This window comes from Nyctereutes procyonoides, unplaced genomic scaffold, assembly GCF_905146905.1.
Source record: "Nyctereutes procyonoides isolate TBG_1078 unplaced genomic scaffold, NYPRO_anot_genome, whole genome shotgun sequence".
NCBI lineage: Eukaryota > Metazoa > Chordata > Mammalia > Carnivora > Canidae > Nyctereutes > Nyctereutes procyonoides.
The window spans coordinates 45,432,873-45,438,872 of NW_026575049.1; positions in this window are offsets into that span (position 1 = coordinate 45,432,873).

The window sequence follows — 6,000 nt, forward strand, 5'->3', positions numbered from 1 at the left end:
TTTTTTTTTCTACAACCCTATGTCAAAAGATTGGAGAACGAACACCTTTACATGAGCTGAATTAAAGTAAGGTATGTAGAATCTGTCATTTTTTTTATCATTCTTACATTTTCAATTAACTGGTTAGCAATTAGTCCCAATCTCTTGAATAAGACAGTTTCAGGTATAATATATTTTCTTTCAATGGACAAAAAGAGTAAAAAGAAAAAAATTTTGGTGTTTCCAACTTTAACAAAAAGACAAAACAAAACAGCAGGACTTCATTATCTTTTACAAATGTAGTAAACTGAGCCTTAAATAACCACTGGAGAAACTGGGTGAAGGGTATACAAGACTTCTCTGTACTATTTTTGCAGCTTCCTGTGAATATATAGTTATTTCGAAATAAAAAGTTAAAAAAAAAAACATTTAAGAACAACACCAGGAGAGACCCCCAGAAATCCCACCTTCCCCTTCTGGTAGAAGGGAGGTTGTCTGTTAGGCACAGGGAGGGGGGATAAGGAGTCCTGATCTGTGTATTCCTGGGGGGTTAGCAAGTCTTACAGGAAACAGCATTTCTTCGCTCAAAGAAGACATGGATGTTGCAAAACCAAAATAGCTTGAGCGGGCTGGAGTGTGGAGAACTTGAACCAGGCAGTAGTAGATCTTAGCAGAAGACAGAATTCATTCTTTTTCTTAGATTTTAGGACTTTAGGTTTTTATTTTTAGACTGTCAAATGTCAAAATGAATAATGGCAATAACACCAATGTCAGTGTCAATTGCCTGGTTTTGATAATGTGCTGCAGTTATGCAACATGTTACCATTGGAAGCTCAGGAAGAGAATAGGGAACTCTCTGTACTATTTTTACAAATACCTCTGAGTCTATAATTAGTTTAAAATAAAAGTTTTTTTCCTAAAGGGGGCATATGTTTCAGTTTATATAGTTGACTTTATGAACTTTGTTGGTTATATCTTGTTCTCGACAGAGACAGAGCTAAAATTTCTTTGAGGTGTTGGGTCCATTGCAAAGTCCAATGCATTGGAGGTAAATGTGGACCAAGTTAATGTTAAAAGTACCATTCTGAAGGCGTTGGAACTTTTGCCATCAGCATCTTAAGGATCATTATAAAAAAATCAGCAAGAAGTAGAAGTGCTTTTTATACCTTTGGAAAAGAGCAGACCCAAGAAAGAGGTTCCTTCGGCACATAATAGTCAACAGTCTAGTTTCCTGTGAAGAAAAAGCCTCGATTGTTTCTCTTCTCTCTGCAAATGTTTTCAAAGTCAAACCTTTGCAGATTTCTTTTCACCTACACACACCTAAACTCAAACATGGGCCTGCTATGCAAGTTTCTTTTGACAGAAACAATGCCATGGGGTGCCCAAATGCACAATCGCCCCATTCATCTTGCTCCACCAGGGCACTCAGTGTTTCTGATCTCCTTGGACACCTTTATGCCAGGCATCAGGACTCTGTCAATGCAGGGCCATCTATAGACATTCTTTGTGACTTGAAATGTTAACCTTCAGCTGTGTTATGAGTGGAACTCTAAAAAGCCCTGCCCTATCTGCCCTCCTTCTTTGCTAGTCTGTCCTTTACCCTGGAAGCATCTTTGTTTCCACTGTGAAGACTCGAAGTTAGGGATAGGGAAAGATTTCTTTGCAGACTGAATAAACTGAAGGGATTCTGTTGCCTCGTTTAGAAGAATAATAAGACTACAATTGTCTAGTGACCGTCATCTTTTAAAATAGACCTTCCCTAAGGAACAAGGGATTGTTTTGAGGAAGTAGCTTTTTGTAGTGTCAAGTGGCATTCTCTGACAGTCATTTGTGAAGGGAAAGTTTTATCTGATGTGTTTCAGCTGGGAAGGGTGCCCTACAGCTTGTTAATTCCAGTACTCTTTTGTCCTACTATACTAGGAACTGTAGAGGTGCTGCTTACTAGAAATGAAGGCCCGTTTGTGACCTCATTCTTGTATTTAAGGCCCCTTCTCACAGATCTTCTTTTTATGACAGAATATAAACAAACCCTTTGTGTGTCCTCCATGGGATTTGCAACTATAGGTGAAAGGATCCTGTCCTATCTTCCAAACCAAAAAGCAACTTATATGAGAAATCAGAAACACAACCCATTCTCAGATTTAATTTCATTGAAGTAAATTGTTGAGGTTGAATTCCACTTAAAATTTGTTTTTTTTTGTTTGTTTTGCACATATGGTCTTCTAATAGTTAAACCTTATAGCCAGGCATGGTGCTATAGGGCTACAAGTAATCAAGACAAGCACAGTCTTTTCCCTTAGGAAATTTGCACCTAAATTACAAAGTCATCAATAAATAAAGACTAAATATATATCAAGTAAAGGTCTATAATGGTACAAAATTGTAATCAACTTGAGTTTCAAAGAAGAGGCCTTGGTTAAATAAATTATGGTATATATAAACAAGCCATTAAAAACGATGTATAGCAGACCTTGCAAAGGTTGAAACACTATAGTAAGTAAAAACAAAAAGACTCCAGTGTAGTATTCTGTGTGTAGTGTACTTGTACTAAAAGGGAATATAAATAATTGTAGGTCCCCAGAGGTTACCTCCAAATGGTATGATAACATGCAGTTTTCTTCCTTTTCCTTTTTGTAGTTTTTAGGTTTTTTATAATAAATGTGCATTATTTTGTAATTTGTGCAGCTTTCTTCCTTTTCTTTTTGTAGTTTTTAGGTTTTTTATAATAAATGTGCATTATTTTGTAATTGGAGAAACTAATAACCATTGCCCCTTAAGTGAAGGAAAATACATCCTTAATGTTATTTACGATATGAAAACCTAACACTAATCAATTCTTTTCTGTAAGAATGTATATATATATGATTTCTTGTCTGTGCCCTACCTCTGGAAGGAGACTCAAGATTGTAATATTGGTTGCCCCTCAGGGAGGGGAGATGAGTGGTTTGGAACATAGGCAGAAGGATTTTTTCACTGAACATTGTTTTCTGTCTTTTGATTTATATACCAAGAAAATGTGTAGCCTATTCAAAAAATTAAATTAAATTAAATTAAATTAAAAAATAATTTGAATTAAATTAAATTAAAATTAAAAAGTCAATCAGGATCACCTGAAAGTCATCTTTAGCAGGCATTCACCAAGTCCTCACCTTAATGTCATTGGCAAGCCTTTGGTACCTAAGACCTCAACCAGCATATCCAGTCAAAGCTTTTCCTAGCTAACTCACTACATGGAATTCCTAAGGAAACTGCACATTCCTAAAGTACAGTCATGGTTACTCTTTCCAGGAACCTGATTATGGTAGGTGGAATATTAATCGAATGTGGTCTGTGGGCTCCAGTTGACCAAACAACCTGTAGGGAATTCTGATTGCTATACAGTTGTTGATTCACTGGGGGTAAAGAGAAGAAGGGATGAAGGAAAGTCATTGATTTAATTGGGTAAAGCATGTTGAGGGCAGCCCAGTGGCTCAGCGGTTTAGCGCCACCTTCAGCCCAGGGCCTGATCCTGGAGACCCAGTATCAAGTCCCATGTCAGGCTCCCTGCAGGGAGCCTGTTTCTCCCTCTGCCTGTGTCTCTGCATCTCTCTCTCTCTCTCTCTCTCTCTCTCTCTCTCTCTCTCTCTCTCTCTCTTTCTCTGTATCTTTCATGAATAAATAAATAAAATCTTCAAAAAAAAAAGCATGTTGACATCCATGATCAAAACTGAACAGAGGCTTGGCACCATTACTCTACTGGCCATACCAGCTCTTCTCATGTGTGAGGTTTCCCTTTCAGTTTAGGGATGTCCTCAGCTCCCCGCATACTTCATTGACTGCCCTTTGGGAGGCATGTCACTGCAGGGTTTGCTGTTCTCTTCCTTCCTCCTAGGTCTTGTTCAGCTGTCCCTCCCATGAAATTGGCTCTCACCACTACACTCCTGGGCCACTCAGGCTGCTTGGCACTCCTATTGCATCTAGACTCTGAATCACATCCTTAGCAATCCTATATTGCCTTGTAAGTTCACTGTGTAGTTAGAATCTCCAATTAGATTCTCAGCTTCCCAAAGGAAGGACATGAACTTTATTGTGTTCCCTCTGAAATAAACACAAAGTAGATACTCACTATTGCTTACTGGACTTACTATAATAACATAGAATTGCAAACACATGCAAACACTCATTCCAGGGATATTGATCCCTCTACCCTGCATTTTCCTCTCTTATTCTCCACCTAGAGAATTCTTTCTCATTCATTAAGGCTCAGCACTGATGTCATCTACTGGGTAAACCCTCCCTCTAGTCTCCAGAGCACCGTGCCTCTAGTGCTGCATGCACACATTGAACTGGCTGGTGTGGTGCTGCCCCCCCCAGCCCAGTATATCTTCCCCTTTGAATGTCCAACCCTTAGTGTCTAAATATAAAAGAGACCAATACATTTTTTCTAATGCATCAAAAAATAACCAATGTTTCTTACACTAGACTCCCAGCCTTATATTCCTTAAATTTATATTTGGATGTCCATGAATGCTCTGTGAAAATGTGTTAATTTTATGCTTTCATTTCCATTATTAATCTTCTTTAAAAACATATAGCTATATTCTTGACTAATTCATGATTATTTGAATGATGTCCTATTAGCCAATGGGATTTGAGTGACTGTGTCTACTTGTGTTTATGGATGTGTTGGTGCCAGAAATTAAGTGTCTCCAATAATTAGACAAGAACTGGGAGATTACCATGAATATCAAATGATGCCTTCTTCCACATCAAGACCAAATGACTGTCAAAGCGACCTCTATAAGAGGAGGTTTCACAGTAGTTTGATAAAGACCAGTGGCGGGAAAATGGAGTCATCATGTCACATACAGTAACAGAGCCTGCAGTAGAGACAGTCAGAGCATATCCGCACTGCAAGTCGAAGTGTGAGCTCAGCAGAACAGCAGCATATCCAAAATGCCAACTTGAATTTTATTAGGTTTCTTGGCCTTTCTGTGTTTATTTTATAAATCTCCTCTGGCTTTAAATTTTTATAAGTGCTAAAAACATGAGGACTTTATTACTAGCTTTATGTTGGTTAATTTAAGAAATATTATAATAGGGGCAGCTGGGTGTTTCGGTCAGTTGAGCATCAGACTTGTGACTTAGGCTCAGCTCACTATCTCAGTGTAATGGGATTGAGCCCTGTATTGTATTCCATGCTCGGCAGGGAGACTGCTAAAGATTCTCTCTCTCCCTCTCCTTTGCCCCTCCCTCACTCTCTCTCAAATAAATAAATAAATCTTTAAAAAAAAAAAAGAGAAATATTGTAATAAAAATAATGTAAGACAAAAGTGACTGTCTTCTTTTCCTTCCAATGACTCCACATATTCCTCAAGATTAGGAAACCCTGGCTTTAAAAGTTTGTCTTTTTATTTATCTGCCACATGAATTAAGGCTCTAAAAGTCAATGACTCTATCTAATTTGCTTGCAACCTATACTACCTACTATAGAACTTACCAAATGTCTAGGGGTCTGGGTTACAGTCAGTTAAGTGACCGACTCTTGGTTTCAGCTTGGGTGGTCATCTTAGGGTTGTGAGATAGAGACTTGCAGACTCAGCAAGAGTATAATTAAATTTTTTCCTCTCCCTCTACTTCTCCCCCCCCCCCCCCGGTCTCTCTCTTTCTCTTTCAAATAAATATATCTTTTTTTTATTTTTTTTTTTTAAGAAAGAATGTACCGGGGATGCCTGGGTACATCTGCCTTTAGCTCAGGGCATGATCCTGGGGTCCTTGGATCAAGTCCCACATCAGGCTCCCCATGGGGAGCCTGCTTCTCCTTCTGCCTATGTCTTGGGCTCTCTCTCTGTATCTCTCATGAATAAATAAATAAAATATTTTTTAAAAAAGAACTTACCAAATGTCTATAATAATTACTACTATAATATGATATCAGATAAGTACCATGTTAATATTGCCCTTTTGCAACATTTTGGACACAACTGTGAGTTTAATATTGATGTTTTTCAATGAACATACTTTTAAATCCCACCTCCTCAA